A 23,592-nucleotide genomic window follows, 5' to 3' on the forward strand; every position below is an offset into this window, starting at 1 on the left:
TTAAGATATTCTAAACTTGAAGGAAGAGAAAAATATTGAGGAAATGACATAATAACAAATTATTTGGTGTACATGTTCATCAGCGAGAACCCAGCCACAAACAAGCATACAGTAGTATTTCAATATACAGACTTGAAATATAAGAGAACATTAATGGATAAAAATATTTATGTATTATATGTCCATCTCTTGGTGATTTATTGTGTATTTCTCAGCCCAGAATTTTGATTGCTTTTCTGAAGTTTAGCAAGTATTGCCTAAAGGAAATAATATCTAAAGGGAGATGAGATAAGCACACTGTTTTACAGTGAGTAATGTGTATGTCATAATATAATTCAGGGCTAAAATTTATATAACACTGAGTGTATATTCCAGAGAAGTTCAGAAGGAAGAGAAATCAGTGAGAAGTGAAAAAAGGCTTCACGGTGAGTGGAAGTGGTTTGCATCTAGAAGACTGTGTAGAACTTAAATAAACAGAAAGGAGAGGATTCCAATCCTAGGGGAAAAGAGCATACATAGGCAATGGTGTGGCTAAACATGATGTATTCTCTGGACAGTGGGGACACTATTTTTTTTTTAATTGAAATACAGTTGATTTACAATGTTGTGTTAGGTTCAGGTGTACAGCAAAGTGATTCAGTTACATATATGTGTGTGTGTGTGTGTGTGTGTGTGTGTGTGTGTGTGTGTGTGTGTGTATATATATATATATATATATATATATTCTTTCTTAGATTCTTTTCCATTATAGGTTGCTACAAGATATTGAGTAGAGTTCCCTATGCTATACAGTAGGTCCTTGTTGGTTATCTATTTTATATATAGTAGTGTGTATATTTTAATCCCAAACTCCTAATTTATCCCTCCCCCTCCCCTTTTCATAACCATGATTGTTTTCTATGTCTGTGGGTCTATTTCTGTTTTGTAAATAAGTTCATTTGTATCATTTTTTTAGATTCCACATATAAGCGATATCATAGTTTTTTAAATGGTTGAGCAGTAGAAAATTAAGTTGACTGTCACACAGAGTGAAGTAAGTCGGAAAGAGAAAAACCAACAAATACTGTATGCTAACACATATATATGGTATCTAAAAAAACAAAAAAACAAAAGTGGTTCTGATAAACCTAGGGGCAGGACGGGAATAAAGATGCAGACCTACTAGAGAATGGACTTGAGGATACGGGGAGGGGGAAGGGTAAGCTGGGACAAAGTGAGAGTGTGGCATGGACATATATACACTACCAAATGTATAGTTAGCTAGTGGGAAGCAGCCGCATAGCACAGGGAGATCAGCTCGGTGCTTTGTGACCATCTAGAGAGGTGGGATAGGGAGGGTGGGAGGGAGATGCAAGAGGGAGGAGATATGGGGATATACATATACGTATAGCTGATTCACTTTGTTATACAGCAGAAACTAACACAACACTGTAAAGCAATTATACTCCAATAAAGATGTTAAAAATAAAAAAAGAAAGAAAATTAAGTTGACTAAGTGGGGTGAGGACATAATTATAAAGTAGCTGAAAAAATATATATGTACATATGTATATATACTTATATACACACATACAAATATTTATATTTAATGTAACAGAATATTAGACTCATAGAAGGAGTTTTACTTTCTAAGGTGAATGGCATAAATCAGTATTTAAGTAATACAATGGTCCCCCCTTATCCACGGGTGATACATTCCAAGATCTCTAGCAGATGCCTGAAACCGTGGATAGTACCAAATCTTATATATACTATGGTTTTTACTATACATACATAACCTATGATAAAGTTTAATTTATGAATTAGGCACAGTAAGAGATTAACAATAATAATTAATAGTAAAGTAGAACAATCATAATAGTGTACTGTAAGAAAGGTTATGTGAATATGAACTCTTTCTCAAAATATCTTATTGTACTGTACGGCCTTCGTGTGATAATGTGAGATGATAAGATGCCTACGTGATGAGATGAAGTGACATGAATGATGTAAGCACTGTGACGTAACATTAGGCTACTTTTGACCTTTTGGCGATGCTTCAGAGGATCGCCTGCTTTGGGTGATCTTGGGTCATTGATCCCTGACATATGGTTAGATGTCAGGAGCAGACAATGTAGGTGGTCCGGGATCCCTGGCAGGATGCGGGGGGCAAGGGGCGGTGTGAGATTTTATCATGCTACTAAGAATGGCGCGGAACTTTAAATTTATATATTGTTTATTTCTGGAATTTTCCATTTAATATTTTCAGACTGCAGTTGACCATGGGTAATTGGAACTTAAGCAAGAGAAACTGCAGATAAGGGAAAACCACTGTATTTGGGGGACAGTGAATGCAGAGCAGAATTCAGATTTGGGTTCAACCACTATCCAGTGATGACCTACTTTTCATTCACCCTTTCAGCACATATTTATTTATTTATTATCTATTGTTTTAAAAAACGTTTTTTTATTTGGCTATGCCGGTCTTAGTTGCGGCATGCGGGATCTAGTTCCCTGATCAGGGATCAAACCCTGGTCCCCTGCATTGGGAGTGTGGAGTCTTAACCGATGGACCACCAGAGAAGTCCCTCAGCACATATTCATTGAATGATAAATACTTGTGTGCCAGGCACTGTTCTTGTCCTTGCAGTACAGAGGTATGAAATATGGACAGGGTCCTGGCACTCAAAGAGTTTATAATCTAGTTGGGAGAGACAAGTAATGTGTATGCCAGATGGTAACAAATACATAAGGGAATGAGGAAGCTATTTCAAACTGAGACAAGAGTACTAAACAGAGTAGAATGAGAGACAATAGATAATTATCAGTGAAAGAAAAACAAAATTTCAAACTCAGATACATGGAGAAATGTTTGTACCACTGACAGAGACAGAAAGCGAGAGATGATCGCGGTTCAAAGTGAAAAATAAGTTCGTGTTGGGCTATATCGAAGATGATGTGATAACAGCACAATTAATTCAGTTTTTAAAAAAAGAGAGATAAAAATAAGAAGAAAATATTTACCAGGACATATGCATGAGCTTCTGTGAGAAAAATGTCTAAACTTTACCTTCAAGAGAGTAAACAGTCTGCTATGAAATAGGCAAGCTGTGGTAGTAAATATATTCTAATTTGCACTATATTACAACTACGAGAAGTCATTAAAACCTCCAGACATCACTGTAGAATGAGCAAATTTTACCTGTCCTATACGACTTGTTTTTTAATTAACCAATTGTTCACCCACAAAGGAGACAGTAAAAAACATGAATCAACAATCTGTAACAACATATTAGAAAACCATTTCAGTAGTGAATGAGTTTACTAGGTAGGTTTTATGATTAAACCAAAGACACAGAATTCGTGAAACCTCCTTGTTCCCATATGTTAAAAGTAATTTTTCCGAGGAAGTTGACTCTTCATGGCAGGCTAGGAGACCTTGATAGTCAAGGAGAATATTTTCTCCTAAACCATATAAGATGTCCCTACCTTCCATTTATGGCTAGCTCTTCTATTTCCAATGCCTTTTTCTAATATCTAAAACAAAGAAAAGTTCCAGATTCCATGTGGAATGCTACAAGTATCACCCAATTCTCATGCTGAGGTTGGCTGTGGAAACTTGCATTGGGCTGTCCTAGGTGATTAGATAAGATGGGTTGCATCTTAGATTTGCCTTTTACATGTGACCAAATAAAGTAATAGTGAAACCATAGCTCTTCCTCTTTAACACCACCAACTGGGGTATGTGTGTATGTCTTTTGTTTTGTTTCCTCCTGTTGCTCCTAACCCTGCATCAGTTTCTTGCATGAAGAACATCTTGCTGATAACTGTATCTGGTGAATTCATCTTTAAAGTTATTTGTCATGTGGGATTGGATTAAATCTATAAGGTGACCAGCCATCTATCTATCCAATTTGAAAAATAATATTCTGGTTTTTAAATGGAGAGAGATAGACAGGTACCACTACAGAAGCATAATGATCTGCCTCTCGCGTCTCACCAGCTGGCAGCCAGGGTACTTGCTCGACCTGCTTTTTTGGACAAAGCACATCACCACAGCCATGTAGCCCTGCTTGAAATCAACGTCACTTTAAGACTTATCGCTAGTTGCTGCTTATGTAGAAACTCAACCTTAATGAATCCAAATGTTCCTCACAATCGGTAAATGGAGGCAGAAAAACAAGTCTGCCATTAACCATGCTAACATCTGCCAGAATTTTATCCTGAAAGACTGCCTCACTGGAGACAACTACTGTCATCAGCTTCCAGCTAATTAATTGAAGGAGACAAACTTGCAGTTAGTCACACAACTTGCAGCAGTGTAGGGATTTGGGTACATCTGCTAGATGCCACCAAGACAGCTCATACTCTTTACTATCCAAAGTATGAGCAAGATAAAACACACATTTTAAATTAGCAAAAGATGTAAGTCTTGAAACAAAATGGAGCAATACATAGCTAAAAATAACAAATAACAATTCTTCTCTATTTCTTACAAATATGTTGAACTAGGCAAAAACTTTCTCCCCTCCAAGGACTCATCTTTGATATTATCAGAGTAATAGAACAACAGTCACAATCCATATTCATAATATTTTCAAAAACATCAACTGACAAGTCGTTATTATGTGTCATTATACACAAGGTTCTAAGCTGCGTCAAGCTTGCAGAACATTTAGTCTGCTAAACTAAGTCGAAAATGACAAATAGGTTTCAAATCTCATGCCAACTCAAATCGATTGGTTGTGGCTCCTGGAACACTGTATTTTCAGAGAATTCCATGGCTGTTTCTGGGCTCAGTCAGAGACAGTGCCATGATTGATTAGTAATGACTGTTGTGGGGATGGAAGGGGCAATGACTGCTCCTTCCACGCCGTGAATGTGCCCAGGTGGCAGACAAGTTTAGCTGTTAGAGCAGTGATTGCTGAAGAGTTACCAAAGTTCTAGAATATTCCTGGGAGCCATGAAACCACCTCTGTATTTCTGACACAAGATTTATGCCATTTGATGTTTCTCAGTAATAACTTAATAGAGCAGAATTATATTGATGGAAAGTTAGTCTATTATGAGTCAAGTATTCAGTGAGGTTTTATATATATACATGCTAGGTTTCACAGTCAGTGATTCACACATTAATCCTTTCAGCGGGTTAGGAACATTTTCATGATTTTGGAGTAATAAGATTAGATCATGTGACATGAAAAATCTGAAAAGACATCTGAATAAAGCAATATATAAATTAATCAGGAGTATGACTTTGGAAACCAGCCCTTCAAATAGGAAGCCAGTGTCTATAGCCAAAGACTGCAAGTCAAGAATCTGGAAGCAGAAAGTGTGCTACGTCAAGGGAGTATAGCGTGAAGAGCAGCTGCCACCAATTTCCGTGAACCTTCAAAACACATGAATTAAACTATCCCATGATACTAAAAACATGTGCAAGTTGCTTTGGCTACATATCAGACCAATAAGTGTGTGCACAAGACCATCAGGAACAGTTAAGGGCATGAAGCTAACATGGTGCAGATGTGTGTTAAATTTGGAAGATTAAGTAGAAACTCTGGTCATTAATTTTAGTCTTAATTAATTGAAAATACTGTCCTTATGTTTTTAACATAACCATGCAAACTATCACATCACTTCAAAGGACCAACTTGGCTATAATTTTTCATGAACTGAATTTCTTCCACACTATACTTTAAGTATCTATTACTGAAATCATATCTTAGACTGTTTCTAAGGAATTTATAATATATCACACTATTAAAATATAAAGTTTGTTTATAATAATTACTATTATTTGGTTGTGCTACAGAAATCAGAGCCTAAAGTTGATGAACTGAACCCTGTAATTCAAAATTTGTGACAAGATGTGTTGACTCTTCCAGAATTATTTTTTATATTTGTTCTTATTACTGAGAGGATATTAGAGTTTAAACTTTTGCATTCAAAGGTTAAAAAACAGGAAGTAATTAAGACAAAATAGTTTGTGATTAAATTATAGGTATATTCGTTAAAAATATAGATTTAATTCATAGATAGTATGCTCTTATCTTTCTAAAAATTGATAGCAGAATTAACATGATAAAAATAGACCTTTTATAAGTGTTAAAGAAATGTATTAAGCAAAATGAAATTGAAATCAACTTATTAGTATATGGAAAATGTTGACATTATTTTGACCAAAAGTGTAAATTATTTGAGAATATTAATTTTCTTCCAACATCTATGCAACTTCCACTGACCCTAACATGGTTAGGCTCTCAAAAACCTAAATTAAAAACCAACACTAAAAATCATTAAGAAAATAATTTGGGTTATAGGTAGTATAATAAGTCAAGTAAAAAAATGCTACCTTTCCTTTCCTGAGTCAATTGATGGTTGTTAAAAGTATGCAATAAAAGATGAAAAAGAATGACAGCAAAGCTAAACTTTTTTATTACAGAACACAAAATATTTTCCACTGAGTAATGTACATAATAATAATGATGAATTACAACAGAGGGCCTGTTCTTGATGAAAATATTCTAATTGTAACGGCTTATTAAAAACATTTATTTAGTTATTGACTATTCAATCTAGCTTATCTTATAGACCTTAGATATTTCTAAATAATGTAAGCCAATACATGTATAACCACTTAAACTGAAATGTACAAATTCTGTTTTCAATAGCTTTTTCTTACTAAAGCACACTCCTTAAATTTTTTTCACTGAAGACATTTTTTTCACTGAAGGCATCCCTCAACCTGCAGGGCAGGGACAGTGGTATGGTATGTCAAGAGTTTTTTCAAAGAAAACAGGCTGAATATCACTGTATTTGAGGGAGCAGCAGAAGTGAAATGCACAACAGACTAGTAATGAAACAGGACTGCATTGGTTTTTATTTCAGTCACTGAAAGAATTTCCTACAGAGACATGTACATTTTTGTCTATCACAAACCAGGGCCATTTTTAACAGAAAATCCACTAAGTTGAAAATCTACATAAACTGCCAGGGAGAAAATGTCTCTATATTACAGCCAAAAGGTAGAAGTGGCTCAAAATATAAGAACTTTTCTAGATATGGTCTCTTGGGCTTGATATTACTACCAAGACATCAATGGGTTAAATCTTGATTGATCATAAATGTGCATGAATATGACAGCCCACATACAAATTCTCCTATTTCCTCAAAACCTCATTCCCTAGGAATTTCATTTACTTCTCCATCGCTCCTAATAAATCCCTGGAGAACAGGGAATGAAATTGAGGTCTCTTTAAATCCTGAGTGCCCAGCAAAGCGTCTGGGCACAGATAGCAGGTGTACAGTAAAATTTTTTAAAAAAGAATATGTTAATTATCTGTTTTTCTCGTGCATATTGACTGGTGATTGTTGGAAAGAAGGTATAACTCAGCAACCTATTTTGCTACTTTTAGTGGAGCTTGAAAAAGATTTAGTAGTAAAGAAGATTGAAGCTAATGGTTCTGTAATGTGATTCTATGTCACTTTTACTAAGTATTCTTTCTCCTTCGTGAGACGGAGTAACAGTATAGTTTAAACCAACTGATCCAGGCAGAATACTGCTCTTGAGACCACAGTCATGGCCAAAGCAGGAGAATATGGAAGAAGGAGGTCAAAAGTATAAACTGGAGGATCTGGTACTCCTAAGAAGGGGAAGGTACTGTTAACTCTTCTCATTAGTGTCTCTTTGATGCCTAACAGAAAGCTCAGCCAATAGTGGCGCTCGGTGTACCTGTGAGGGGTACAGCAAAGTGAGCTTGCTTTGCCGGGGAAACATGAAAACAGCCCAAGAACAATCTGGAAAGTTTTAAACACAGGGCTCTGGTCTAAACTTGTGTTTGCAGCAAAATGGATGGACCTAGAGATTTTCATACTAAGTGAAGTAAGTCAGACAGAGAAAGACAAATATCATACGATATGACTTATATGTGGAATCTGAAAAAAATGATACAGATGAACTTATTTACAAAACAGAAACAGACTCACAGACTTTGAAAACAAACTTATGGTTACCAAAGGGGAAAGGTGGTTGGGGGTGGGGAGGGATAAATTAGGAGTTTGGGATTAATATGTACACCCTACTATAGATAAAATAGATATAATCAACAAAGACCTACTGTAGAGCACAGGGAACTCCACTCAGTATTCTGTAATAACCTATATGGGAAAAGAATCTGGAAAAGGATGGATATAGGCATATGTATAACTGAATCACTTTGCTGTACACCTGAAACTAACACAACATTTTAAACCCACTGTACTCCAATATAAAATAAAAATTAAATTAAAAAAATAAATAAATAACTTGTGGAAGTGACTTGCTGGGTAGGCTGTGAGCTCCTGGAGAGAAGGCACAGATCTCATACATTTCTGTACCTCTGGTGTACAGCACAGTGCTTAGTACGTGGGAGCTCCTTGAATATTTAGCGAATTAATGAGTAACTGTCCCAGATAGAATGAAGGCATAGCATGGTATCTCCCCTTTCACAAAGCCCATGTTGTTTTTGCTACTATTAAAGTGCATGAGCAGGAAAGATGACATAGATTTTCTAGCTCATTCTCTCAAAGATCCTTTTTTAAATTTTTCTGTTCTCTTTTATTCTTTGGGACTACTACTGTGCATGACTTATTTAAAACTGGGAATTTTGAACTTAAAAGAATCCAACAGAAAATCCAATCATAAAGGTGTTTTGACCTTAAGATTGTGTCACCTAATATTTATTCCAAGGATATGTGCTGTTGTGATGTTTGTAGGATGCCACCAACCTTGAAAGTCAAGAGGGCCAACCAGAAGAGAATAAATTGAATGAAGTAGAAGGAAAAGAAACCTGGAGTTTTTCACTAGTTCTTACACTTTACTTTCTGAGGCTTTATATTTCAAAGTATGCCATCTGCCAGATAAAGTATATTTACCCCCATTTCAAAGCTCTGACTCAGAGAGGTCAAAATGATTTGATCAAAGTGACTTGGTTGAACAAGGTTGAAGGGAGACTGAACCAACCTCCAGCATCTCCTTACTGTGCCTCAATGTCCAAATTCAAAAATAAAAATAACAAGTACTCCACCCAGTCCTCGTGGAAACAAAAGGCAAGCCAGAGCCAGGATTCTGGTCACAAGTTCACTATCCCGGTCAAAACTTTGTCTCTCTCTTTCAAAAAATAGATGGTATTGGCCAGTCATACAGGTTTAGTCCAAGAAATTGGTTGTTCTCACTGTTTGCAGGTAGTGACCCCTGACAGAACTGAGGTCACTCTTGTATGATTGCTCACAGCTTGGATAAGACAGCCCTACAGGTTTGAAAATCCAGAAGAATGAGTGGCAATTTTGTGGCAAATTGACAAATCCATCAGAGTGAGTTCTTTTTTTCCTCAGTACATTACCCTGGGCAACATCTGAGCGGTGGAAACATGGGCCCATTGGGGAGCCAGGAAGCCAAAATGAGTGTTTAGGGTTGGTGTTTAAGGCTTGTTTCTGAAGAGAGTCAAGAGAGAAGGTGAACGCCTGCAGGTATTGCCTTGGCAGTTTTCCTTACAGGTTAAATTTATTGATAAAGTTGGGGTCAGCGGCACTAAAAGCAATCCTGTGTGGTCTATTTGTAACATCCCAGAGGTGGCATTTGGAAAGAAATGAGTATTTCCAAACAAAATTAAGGTATTTGTTGGTATATAGATAGATACAGATATATAGATATGGACAGAGATGATGCAGATATAGATATATAGGTATATAGATGTGCAGGTAGCAGATACATAGACATATAGAAATAGGTATAAATAGGTAGATCAAGTCCCTAATCTTGTAATCATTTTAGTTTTTCTCCTGGACAATTATTTTTGAGTGCTTCCATTAGAACTGTTTTTTGTTCTCTGTATTTATCAAAACGTATTTTTCTTATTTTCTAACTTTAAAAACTTATTTATCAAAGAATTCCCTCACATCGTTTTTTTAAACAAGTACTGTTAAAACGAACAAAACCCACCACCACTTCTTTCCTACCACTCTCTTCTCATGGATCCAACTTCAATCCTATTCCCATGAAGTTTCTACTTTCAAATAGTTCAGCTATTTGTTCAGACACCCCTGCAGCCATCAAAGGTTCAAATAACGTCAGGCAACGGCGCTAATATCCAGCAAAGGCAACACCTGGTCTCCACTTTGGACATAAGCTAGTCCAACTAGACACTCAGGCTGCTATGAACATTCTGAGCCTCATTATATTTTGACAGAGACTTCAAGTGGGAAAAACACCTTGAGTTTCTCTTGTGTTGTATGGGCTGGGATAGAGGTAAGAATCAACCTGGTAAGATTTATTCTCTCCTGTCTGGCCTGGAGAGCACCCGCAGGGCACCACAAGAACCAGCGACAGCCAAGTGGTAAAATCAGTCTGCCCTGATCTGGTGCTGCGATGGTAGAGCAAGACTGATGCTGACGTGCGTACCAGGACTGGGAACCACTGGCCCACAAAGCCTACAGCTTGGGACTCAGCCTTCTGACCATTCCACGGCTGGAGCTTGTTCACTCCAACCAAGAAAGGTGAACAGGTAAAACAGGAAGAGAAGCCAAGATTCTGCTGGCATCCTGCTGTTGGATCCCAAGCCATGATCACACCAGGGGAGGGGTGATGTTTCCCCAGTCATGTAGCATAAAAGTTCTGTAGCCCAAGCCAGACACCATCTCCCAGAGTCTGACATCCAGCACTGCTAGATTTCTCTGTGCTACTCCATGGTGTACCAGACAAGGGAGACCCTCACACGCGGCTGTGTTGCTCTTATTTATAGAAGTTTACCCCAAAAGTTGACTCAGATGGTCTGGTGTGTGTGCTGTCAGTTTTCTCAAGTATAATTGCTCACCATATGCCTCAAAGCAGAGTACCCTAGTGCTCTAACTAGCTTTTTAGATCTTTCACTCTCCCTACATTGCAGTTCTTTTTAAACCCTAAAACTTCAGAATGAGGATAATGTGAGTGAAAGCCATTGTGCTTTATACAAAATCTCCCTACTCCCCTAACTGCCTTTAAACCTAATTAACTCTCTGCCCTAGCGTGATGTTGATGTCTATGATGATGGTGACAAGTCAGGTTAGATGCCCTCATCCCTTTCCTTTAATAACAGTGCAGAGTTCAATTGATTTTTCATAACTGTGTCATGAGTCTCCTGAATTTAAACTGTAAAGGAAGATCTGGTGAGTTTTCTTGGTGACATTCATTAAGGGAAAGTATATCATAGCCAAATATCTCTGGTCTTCCAAGCTGCTTATGTAGACAGCAAGGAAATGAAGCACCAATAACAGAGATTTTTGACTGTCAATGTCTCCATTGGTTCCAGTAACAAAGGAGAGTGGAAAATATTATAGTTCCAAATACATCGAAATAAAGTAAAGCAAAAGAATCCACGAGTAAGATATTATGGTATAGTAGGACCAACAGTACTAAGTGTGAAAAGACTCAGATTCAAATTTTCAGTCCAGTAGAGCAATGCTGAGCCATGTTCGTCAAAACCCACTGAGCACTGGCGTGCAAAGGCAAGATGGCACAAATAATGTGTTACTAATAACAATTAGTTATTAGCAGTTGTTGCTGTTTGACTTGGTAATGTGATCAACATGGTCTTTGACCAACAATAATGGCCACTGGCATAGTATTAGAAAATAAGAAGACCCTTAAGCCTTGATGATGTCATTGAGCCCCTAAATAAACCCTGGAACCACCTATTTCCAGACTTCTTACTATACGAGGTAACAATGTCCTTAGTGCCTTAGCCACTCTATCTGAATATTCTGTTACTTGCAGCTAAACTCTTGCTATTTGATAAAAGATGCTACAACAACAACAACAAGATGCTACAATTATCCGGGCACCTTTTCCTAAGTGTGATTGGGAAACAGCAGAAAAGTCAAAACAAACTAGCACAACACTGATCCAACTGGTTCTTATCTAGTTGCTGGAGTTTACCTCATGCATTGATTGTTAGTTAATTGGACCAGTTACCTTCTTTTTGTTGAGGATCCTTCTCTGATTATAAGACATTAGGGTCCAAAACAGAAAAGGAAGCTGTAGGCTTTTGTTGCAAAACAAGACACAGTTTTAGTATTGAACGCAGCCCTTACCTTTGATTCCTTGTTGTCGATACTGAGAATTGGCAACCTCTTCAAACAGCTCCCCTGAGATAGCCTTGATCATGGAGGCTGGCGGGACCTAAGAGAGATTTAACGCACCGTTAGTGGTACACGTGGTGCCATTCTGAGAACACTGCACTTGGTAGAACATTATGGCAGCCAACGGGCTGTATTAATGTCTTATGAGGCTGTAAACTTCTTGAAAATGCACCTGAATTCTCAGAGGTGAGGAAATGAAGATGTAAGTAACCCTGGGCTGAGTGTGTAGCTTTGCAGTTTATTTTCTGCTTGACAATAACGGGAGAAGGAGCGGCAAACTCTTATTACTTGTGATTCATGAAGCAATCCTCTTACACCTCAGGTGGACAACTTTGAGGAGATACAGCTGTTTACATCTTTATACCCAAGAGAATGATCCTCCCGATCTGGAGTGTGAAGACTGGACAGTGTGAGGCACCAGACCAAACTCATTATGTGCAATCTGTTCCAATGAATATGAAAGCCTAGCATCTCTCCAAAAGCACCTCCTAAGGTAAACAGTGAATATTTTCCAGATTCTGTTGATTAGGTTAACCAGAGCACAAGGCACCAGTCCCCAACTACGATGCTTAATGGGTATAACAAAGCCTCTCATTTACCAGGAAAACAGCCTCTTAGGCCTGACCTTTCAAATCCCAAATCCTTTTATTACTTCTCAGTTCCTTTTGTAGGATATGACCTCCAAAGAGAATTTATTACTTAGCAAAGTTTGCTGATAAAACCCTATACAAAAAAGGTACCCCTTTTAGAAGTAGAGAAGCTGAGCAGAACACAGGCTACATTGGGAAGTCAAGAGACCTGGGACCTGAGTGTGATCATGCCTCCATGCACTGGGTGAACTGCAGTAGATTATCCCCTCTGCCTTGTTTTTCGCCATCTGTTTCCTAATAGGAGAAGGTGAACTAGATTTCATCTGTAAAATTCTTTGTGTTCACCTCCTCAACTCTGAATTCTACGAATCCATCATTTTATGCTGCTTTTATTGGTATCCAAGACTCCCTGTCTCATCCCCTTTAACGAATTCCATCAAACAACTAAAAAATCTCATCTCTTTTAGAAAATGTTTCTTAGTTCCCAGAGAAACGTTGCGACTCATAATTTTGTTACTTCTAAAAGTCTTCATTTGTGTATGTGTGGTTTTGCTTAGATCATGAAGAAAAAGCTATAATCTATGGACTGACATTTAAGGTGAGAGAATCACACAGAAGCACGTGTACATGTTACTCCACACCTGTGTAGGTAACGTTGCGTCGGAGGCCAACAGGGTAGGAAAGAAGTGTGAGGAAGGGTCCTGTGGAGGTTCTACAGCAGTCCACGGTCACCTAGCATGACAACCTGGTGATGCGCCATTGTGTCTCCCTCCCTGACACAACCAGCTGGGAGCATGGAGCACAGTGCGGGCACAGAAGCTGGGTAATTCCTCCCAACGTAGCACATCTTTACTGGGAAGTCATTGCTTTGGGGCTTCTCATAGGCCTGGCTGAGCTTTCTCAAAGCTTCCCTGCAGCATGAAGTCCTTCCTATCCAGTGCCTTCCCTTTCACAGATGTCAGGCCTGCACCAATTGTGACTGAAAGCTTTCCCTGCCTTCTCCTACCCTCTCTCTCCTTTAGCCTTCATGGGCATTCTTCCCCTTAGTAAAGCTTTTGCATGTCTCATTCCATCTTGGTGTTTGCTTCTTAAAGGACCCACCAAAACATATAGGACTACGTGGAATGAGGAATATTCCAGACTCTCTGGCAGCCAGCTGTGACCACGTGTAACTGTATGGTTATAGGTGGATATGATATGTAATACCCTTGAAGGGATCTGACAGAAGGAGTCTTGGCCTTCTCTTCCCATGGTCTCCACCCCACTAACTAGAATAGCGGCATAATGGTGAGATCCACAGCAGCTAACTCAGATTAGAAAGTGGAAGCAATATACTTAGGTTACAGGTCCCTGATGATAGAGAAACTGTCATATCAGCATGGATGATCCATGTTTCCATGAGAAAGAAAAATGGTCAGTGCTATTTTTGCTTTCCTATCAAACAGTATAACATCATCTTAACTTATACAGGTCCCTACCCTCCAGGGAGGTGGGGGAGGGGCAAATAAAACACTTATTAAACAGGAACCAGTGCTGACAGCATGGAAAACTCTCTCTCTCTCTCTCTCTGTCTCACACACACACACACACACACACACACACACACACACACAACTCAGAGAACGGGACATCATTGCCAACTGGAATATCTGGGGAAGGAATTAACCTAGACTTTGAAAGATGATTAGAATGTAGAAAGGAAGACTGTAGACTGGGAAAACAAACTGAACATACTGTTACTTTTGGACTAAGAAAGAGACTACCCTGAACACAATAGAGATGATTTGGTGGCCAACAGTGCAAAATAAAATTAGGAGGGGGGAAATCCTGAAAACTCTGCTTAGGCAACATCCTGAAGAAACCTGTGCTGGTTATTTGCCTACTGGCCCTGACGTCTGTCCCCTGCCCTTCTCTATTTTGCTGTGTATTACAAGGGCCTGATCCCTCAAGCCACACTTACAGGCTCCTTTGACTAAGTCTTCTTACGTGGGTTTGGCCAATGGAAAATACTAGCAAGATATTGGAGAACACAAGGATGGATGATACCAGGGTAACATTTCCTCTTACTCTTCTACAGTCAAGGTCTCTAGTAGCGGCTATGTTTCCTCAGTGGTTCCAATTTCTGCAACACAGCCCTGGCTCCTGGGCTCAGACACTCTTCCCTGTGTTCCTCTAGTCGAGGAGTTAAAGTCACTTCTTGTAGTGGCTACATTTTATATCACCTCGCCTTTTCCTGTTTGTCCTTTAGGCAATTCTGACAGATTAGTATTCAATTTCCTGTGTTAAATTCCTTCTGTTGAATTACCTGGTTTAGCAGATGGTGTTGCTCCCTGTGCCTATGCCTGCGACATTCATTTATACACAGCGGAGACTGCTTAATGTAAATATCTGCACTTATTGATCTAAAGGTTTTATTTAACCACGGGAGTACGTTCAGTCATGCATAAGGAAAGCCAGAAGCAGACAATGATGGGCAGGAGGTTGATGAATTAAAAACCAGGTTCCTCACCCTGGAGTGGAGGGAGGAGGGTAACTCCAAGTTGTGTATCACACTTTCTCTCATAGTTCCCTAGAAGGATTGAGTCCCAGCTGCCTATGATGGTACCTGGTTTGATCATACACACTTTATATTGGCTTCCTTCTCTTCCCTGTCTTAACTCCCTGCTCATTACCAGTGTTCCAGATAAATTACTTGCACTTGAATCCTTGCCTCAGGATCAGCGTCTAGGAAAACTGAAACCATGCCAACTGGATTGAGTTTGATATCCTAGGCAAGACACTAAAGAATGTAGAACCTTTTCTTGAACCTCCATGCCCATCAATCTCCCACAGCTTCCTGTGAAAACATCTTTATCATAATAGCACTTAATTCGCTAAGCTGAAATTATCTGTTTACATTTCTCTCTTTTCCAAGAAATTGTCATTCCTCCCACTTAGTGCTTTTCCTGGCACAAAACAGCAATCCATTAAATATTTGTTGAATGAAATAATGAATGACAAAACAAGAAGAAAGAAAGTCTGGGAGGGGAGAGAATCTCACCACTGTACTCAGCACAGTGCCTAAAAGGTCAGCAGACACTCAATAAATATCAATTAATGGGATTGATAACTGAATGAATTTGGTGATAACTAGCTTAGATGTTAGAGTTGAAGACTTGGGACTGGATGAATTCTTTGAGGAACTGCATAAACAGAAAAGAGAATGCTGGTATTAAATGAGATAATTTTGTGCCAAGAGGACTATGGTTGAAAAATTTGAATGGAAAAATATGAAATATAAATTCTGATAACATAATTTCCTTGAAAAATGACATGAATCAATAATCAAGGAGATGTCTAAAGAAACCAATATGCAATAATTAGTATTTCAGAGTTACATCACAATCGAGCATTTGGACAAAGGTGATTAGGTTTATATATAATACTTGGAAAATTCACTACAGAGAGCTTCATGAATGACACAGTGAACTTAGAATTATTTAAACTTGTGTTTTAAAATTAGTTTGACTATAGTTGTTGCTTACAAATCACAGGGTTTTTTTCAAAAAGTAAGAGGTCATACTTGTGTAGTTATAAACTTTTCTTTTAGTTTTAAAAAAAGACTTAGAAGAATTATACAAGTCCCTCCACTCCTTTCATTAATTAGCCCAAAGTATATTAATTTGGGGCTAGTATTAATTAGCCCAAGTATAAACTTTATGATATTCTTATGTATTTACAGAATCAGGTCCTTTAAAAACTTACATTTGGATAAATAAACTATGGGCAGATATAACTTAATAACTTATAAGGCTACATTATAGCCATCGTATGATAAGAATACACATTAAATACTTTCTATTTTTAACAAATATTTCTTAAGATAAAGATTTCATGACATGAATCCTGGGGAAAGCCAGAGGTCAGTGACACAGACTCTTCTTTAATTTTTTAAAAATAATTTTGGCCTTCCCTTTTCCTTTATTTTTAAAAATATATTTATTTATTTATTTATTTATCTTGGGGCTGCACTGGGTTTTCGCTGCTGCACACAGGCCCCCTCTAGTTGCGGCGAAGAGGGGCCACTCCTCATTGTGGTGCGTGAACCTCTCACCGCGGTGGCCTCTTCTGTTGCGGAGCATGGGCTCCAGGCATACAGGCCTCAGCAGCCGTGGCACGCGGGCTCACGGGTTCTAGAGCACAAGCTTAGCAGCTTTGGTGGATGGGCCCAGCCTCTCTGTGGCATGTGGGATCTTCCCGGACCAGGGCTCGAACCGTGTCCTCTGTGTTGGCAGACGGACTCTGTGCCACCAAGGAAGTCCCATTGGCACAGACTCTTCATGAGGGGAAAAAAAAATCAATCTGGAAAGACTGCTTGCTGTTTAAGCTACTTGTCTGCCTAATTCAGACTCCACGGTAAATACTTGTTTTTGTCCAAGAATTCTAATTCCCAATGAAAACCCTGGATAATTGTATATTTGGGTAAATAACAATAGCATCCTATCCCATGGCAATCCTCAATAATGTGAGCTATGTGTTATAGTGTTTTACATGTGTTAATTCTCAAGAGAGCTTGGCACAGAGGGAAACTAGATATCACTGGTATTCATTTTATTGCATCAAATACATTGTTTTACGAAATTATACAATTTTACTGGAAACTATTATAGTAAAATGTAAGTAATAGATCTAAGACATATCACTATTAAAAATATAGGTAATAAATTTAATATCAATTAGAAATGTGAAATTCTATGATAAATTTTTCGGAAAAGAAAGTCAGTCTTCCCACATCAGTCTATGTCAATCTAACCTTCTTCCTGCTCTTCATAACCTAAATTCAAATACATCATAGAAGACAAAGATAAAAATGCATCATCCAGGCTTCCCTGGTGGCGCAGTGGTTGAGAATCTGCCTGCCAGTGCAGGGGACACGGGTTCGAGCCCTGGTCCGGGAAGATCCCACATGCCACTGAGCAGCTAAGCCCATGCACTACAACTACTGAGTCTGCACTCTAGAGCCCGTGAGTCACAACTACTGAGCCCACATGCCACAACTACTGAAGCCCGCGTGCCTAGAGCCTGCGCACCACAACAAGAGAAGCTACTGCAATGAGAAGCCTGCGCACCACAACAAAGAGTAGCCCCCGCTTGCCGCAACTAGAGAAAGCCCGTGTGCAGCAACGAAGACCCAACACAGGCAAAAATAAATAAATAAATAAATTTATTTTTTAAAAAATGCATCATCCTATTGTGTTCCCTACTTTCCCATTGCCTAGCTCTTTATTTTATTTTCTGATAAAGCCTCATCTGGTGGAAACAGTTTTTCCTGTTTATAACATTGTAAGTTCATAGCATTGTTTGTATCATTGCCTGCCCATCCACCACTGTCATCCCACTCTGAGACATTAGTAAATTTTGAATATGAGAAAATGACCAGCAACTGATGGAATTAGTCTAAAATTTAATCAAATTAGGTTTTACATAACTCCAATGAGATACCATTCCTTTTAAACAATCACACAGATTTAATACGCTGAAAGAGAGTTTAGAAATCTCAAAATCTTAATACCTCTAATTCACAGAAGAGAAAACTGAGGTTCAGAAAGTTTAAAATGACCAAAGGTCATATTATTGCAAGTTAATGGCAAAGCACTGGGAGCCTAAGTTGTCTGCCTCCCATCTTTGGAAATTTTTTTCATTATAGAATCACCTTGAGGTTTTCAGCTTCCTTCACATTGTGTTGTATGTTTTGGCTTCCATGACTAATAGTATTTCCTGAAAAAAATCATTCTAAGTAATATTTCATTGATAAAAATTTCCTTGGATACAAGCATAATTATTCCACTAATTGGTGAACAACTTTTAATTGAGCAATTGCTGTATACCAATCACTATTATAAATTCTGAGAATATGGAAGTCAAAAAACCAAATAAAAATCCTTGCCCTCACTGGAACATATAATCTAAGTTACACATTTTAGTTTATAATTGTCATATTCCATCTTGGTCAATGAAATTGTGTCTTTGGTTAGAATTGTTTTAGACTGGGAGTTTATGAGATTTCTTTTTTTTTGAATTTTTATTTTATATTGGAGTATAGTTGATTTACAATGTTATGTTAGTTTCAGTTGTACAGCAAAGTGATTCAGTTATACACATACATATATCAATTATTTTTCAAATTCTTTTCCCATTTAGGTTATTACAGAATATTGAGCAGAGTACCCTGTGCTATACAGTAGGTCCTTGTTAGTTATCTATTTTAAATATAGTAGTGTATGCCAATCCCACATATGTTATGCTATTTCTAAAAAAACTCTCTGAATGACAAGATCAGCAGTAGTTATAAGTTTCAAAACTGGAATAACTGATAAAGGAATATAGCAAGCAACATAAAAGATAAAGAAAGGTGCAGCTTTCACAGTGCCAGGCTTGTGGGGAGACAGTACTCTGGCTGACTTATGTAAGAGCAGAGAAATAGAACTGAATGCAACAAACACTTATCCAGTTACCATGTGACATGTTAGCCCTGCTACCTAGCTTGCTATTTAATTATAAGCACCCAGAACTGTGTGTGCCACACCACAAGTGCTCAATACATATCCTGAGAATGAAGGAATGGATTATGTAAACCAGATATTGTACTAGATTCCAGAGATACAAAGATGAATAAGATATGGTCCCATATTGTAAGAAACCCATAATCTCATAAAGGATCATAATGTTCATTAAATGTCTTCTATTGACAAAACACTATCCTTGGCACTGCACTGAGGATAAATAAAACAAATGAAACACAAGTCTTCTCTCAGGAAGCTTAGTTTATAATAAACATCTTGAAAAACAAGACTATGGACAGGTTTCATTTTTACTGGTAACAATCGGAAAAAATTTTCATAAAAGCAGTGATATTTGAGTTGGGTCCATGACTTTAGCTGCACTATTACTACCTCTCTGTTTTCATTCCCTGTAAGAAACATCAAGATTTTAAGGCGGCATGGTCAAAGAAGAATCAGACTAACCAAAGCCCTTAAAAAGAGAGATAATGAAATACCTAGATAATGTTTAAGGTCATCTTTGGTCTCTTGTACAATGATCTCCCCATCTTAGCAGAATCATTCAAAATGAGGTGCAATTCCCAAAATATACATTGTTTCTTTCTGAGTCTTCTTGTCTCTGACCCAATGCTGTTCCCTCTGCCAAAGATGACCTCCCAAAATATATCCTGTCCTGGGTCTCTCCAATACTACCCTTAGGTTGATTTGCTGGGAGGAGTCACAGAACTCAGAATACAGTCATACTCATGGTTGTGATTTATTACAGCCGAAGGATAGAAGGTTAGGATATATATACAGCTTGCTGATATACTATCAGCAAAGGGAAAAGGTACATGGAGTGAGGTCTGGAGGAAACCAGGTGCAAGCTTCCAAGAGTCTTCTCCCAGTGGAGTCACATAGGATGCACTTAATCCTCCAGCAAAAAGTTGTGACAATACATGTGAAATATTGTCTATTCGGGAAGCTCATTAAAAACTCAGTGCCAGGGCTTCCCTGGTGGCGCAGTGGTTGAGAGTCCGCCTGCCGATGCAGGGGACACGGGTTCGTGCCCCGGTCCGGGAAGATCCCACATGCCGCATGCCGCGTGCCGCGGAGCGGCTGGGCCCGTGAGCCATGGCCGCTGAGCCTGCGTGTCCGGAGCCTGTGCTCCGCAACGGGAGAGGCCACAACAGTGAGAGGCCCGCATACCGCAAAAAAAAAAACAAAAACCAAAAAAACACCTCAGTGCCAGAATTTTTAATGGGGGCTCGGTACATAGGCACCCCTTACCTAACACCTTAGCACGTATCAAATTTCTAGACTCCTAGAAGGAAACCAGAAAGTCAGCAAAAGTGTATCGTTTGTATAAACAGTTTAGGCATTTTTATCAGGGAATGGAAGGAACAGTGCTGAAATCTGAGTTCTCTAGACATTCAGATAAAATTGATCACTCTCTCCTTTCCAGCACTACCATAATGGGTACACAACTTCAGTGTTGCACTCATCACATTATATTGTTATTATTGGTTTCTCTGTCTCTGATCCATAACTGCAAGCTCCCCGAGGGAATGCGTCTTAAGCATCTTTGTATTCGCTGTACTGATTGCAATGGCTGAGATATGACAGGCTATCAATAAGTGCATGATGAATGAATGCACAAACTAATAAATTATATAAACCAGTTTAACATTCTAGTACATCTCTATATACAGACAGGCTCATTCATAACATAAGAATCCATACAAGTTATATTGTTATAAAGATGTTCTTTTGATTGTCAAAATGACTGAGGGTGTTATTGGAATTGAGTAGAATTTAGTAGGAAGCTAAACAGCCTGCCATTCCTGAACAGTCTTACATAATGATGGATTTTATACTGTTCAAAATACTAACAGCATCTGCATTGAGAAACAGTGGCATATACCAATCTAGGCACACTCTGGAAATCAGCGATAGGGTCAAGCCCATCCAAACCACACAGCAACTTTACAGAAATATATGTTAGGGAGATGCTCCAAATAGTCACTACATTGACAGAAAAAAATCTGAGAAATACAGGAGAGCACAAACAGAAAATAAAATCATCACTAAGCATTTCTCCTCTTTGAAATATGTTCTTTCACGACATCACACTCTCTTGGTTGTTCTATTTGCCTAGGATGCTCCTTTTGAAATTTTGTAGCTCTTCTCCTCTGGGTCTTTAATGAAACCCCCCTTCCTCTGCTTCTCTTTTCTTCTATGTAGTCTTCCAAGGTGATCTCATCTAGTTCCACGGCTATAAATAGAATCTACACATTAACAACTACAAAATATTTATCTACAGCACTGAGATCTCCCAATCTTCCCAGAACTCCGGACTCGAAAACAAAGGCCTGTAATACATCTCTAGTTGGATGCTTAATTGGCATCACAAATTAAATGGTACCAAACAGAAACACTGATTTCCTTCCCCGCCCTCAACTTACTCTGCCTTAATTTTCCCCATCTCAAAAAGTGATACAACCCATCCTCACCCCTCTATTCCAGCTCAAGCCTAATACCTAGGATTTATTCTTGGTTACTGTCTTTTCCTAGATCCATATCTAATTTCTAATCAAATCCTGTCATGTCAATCTCCAAAATATTTCCTGAAAATCTGCATCTCACTCTTTCTCCAGTACAATCACCATGATCCAAGTCTCTATAACCTATACTCTAGACCACTGCAACAATCTCCATGCCTCCCACAGTCTACTTCACAAAATCAGAGGACTCTTGTAAAAACAACAGTCTAATCATATCAGTTACACACCTTTCTTAAAAGTAAAAATTCCATTTGAAATTAAAATCTAAACTCATTATCCTGGCTTTCAAAACAGTCTAGAGGATGCCCACCTCCTAACCTTATCAGGCCTCATCAATGCAGCCTTCTTTTATTTCCTTAAATATGTCACACTCAGAATCCACGTAGTCTCTTTGCAACAGCGGTTGTTGCTATAGCCAGCAACGTTTTTTAAAAAAATCTTGGGATGGCTTATCATAACTCATCTCAGATGACACCCGCTCAGAGAGAACTTTCCTGACCACACAGTCTAGAGCACTTAAGAAGTCATTCTTTATTATATTATACCATTTTAATTCTTATCATACTAGTCTATCTTATCCCCTCTTTCTTTATCCCCTCCCCATTTTTTCTTTTGTGTGTGTGTGTCTCCGTTTACTTTAATGTAAGTTGTATGAGTGTAGAGATTTAGTCCAACTTTCTCTCTCTGTATGCCTAGAACCAGAACTGTGCCGGGAACAGAGTTAGCACCCCACAAATACTTATTGAATAATGAATAAATCAGCTCTGCCCCTTGTGAAAAATATAACAAACATTTTACTGTACATTCTTTTAGTATTGTTTATGCATACTGTGGTAATTTAAAATATTGAATCTACTGTTTTAACTTCATTAATTCAGCTGATATCTCAAAATCCACTAATTAGATTAGCCTGGAACCTTGGGAGATACGATTCTACATTCTCTCTTTCAAAGAGCTTAATATTTAACAGAGTAAGGAGACACACCACACATCACAATCTACAAGTTAATGAAAAATATATCATTATAGCAAATGAGTTGTCATAAGTCAGTGTCTAATCAAGTCCCAAAAGAGAACAAACCACAAGTTTTATAGCAGTTTAGAGAAGAGGGAGTTCTTAACCAACTGATGAAAAACATGGCATTGTTATGATGTTGGGGCACATAGAGAGAAGGGGTATAGGATGACAAGAGAACAGAAGAGTAAGGTGAGAGAGGTAGCAGAAGGCTGTATCATAGAAGATACTGGATGCCAGACTGAGCTGCTTGGACTTTCATAGAGTTGGCAGTAAGGAAAGCTTTCCAGCAGGAGGTGACATACTGAGAGCAGTCATAAAGAAAACTGATCTGACAATAATCTACAGAAGGAAATGGAAGAGTGGATATTGGAGGCAGGAGGACCAGTTGGGAAAGTCTCTGTAAAGAGTGAAACACGAGATAATTAGGGCTTAGCGTAGGAAAGTGCTAATGCCAACCACGGTGGGAGGAAAAATGCTAACTATGTGAGGTGATGGATGTGTTAATTAACCTGAATGTGGTAATCACTTCACAAAGTGTACTCGAAATTTCTTGAAATTTACATCACTTTACATTATTAATGTTATCTGATTTATAAAGTTTGTGACAATTTTACAAAGGTTATGGATAGCATTCTGATTTTTTTCATATCACTATGACAATCAAAAACCTTTAAATGCAGCAATAATTGAAAGGCAAATTTAACATGAGTAACACAATTATTGAAAAACGAATTGCAACCTTTGTTCTCCTGACCAGTCTCCACAAAAAA

At 38.3% G+C, this 23,592-nt stretch overlaps 1 protein-coding gene across 1 annotated transcript in view; it reads right to left on the reverse strand.

Moving 5' to 3' along the window:
• The window catches only part of LOC307195229 (uncharacterized protein), a gene marked incomplete at its 5' end in the record, with an annotated part of 226,553 nt that overhangs the window by 161,506 nt on the left and 41,455 nt on the right, over nucleotides 1-23,592 (reverse strand). Inside the window, one exon of the mRNA XM_079939199.1 lies at nucleotides 12,085-12,172. The remainder of the gene's footprint in view (nucleotides 1-12,084; nucleotides 12,173-23,592) is intronic.

Source organism: Stenella coeruleoalba (genome assembly GCF_951394435.1).
Source record: "Stenella coeruleoalba genome assembly, chromosome: 12".
In the NCBI taxonomy this organism is placed as follows: Eukaryota; Metazoa; Chordata; class Mammalia; order Artiodactyla; family Delphinidae; genus Stenella; species Stenella coeruleoalba.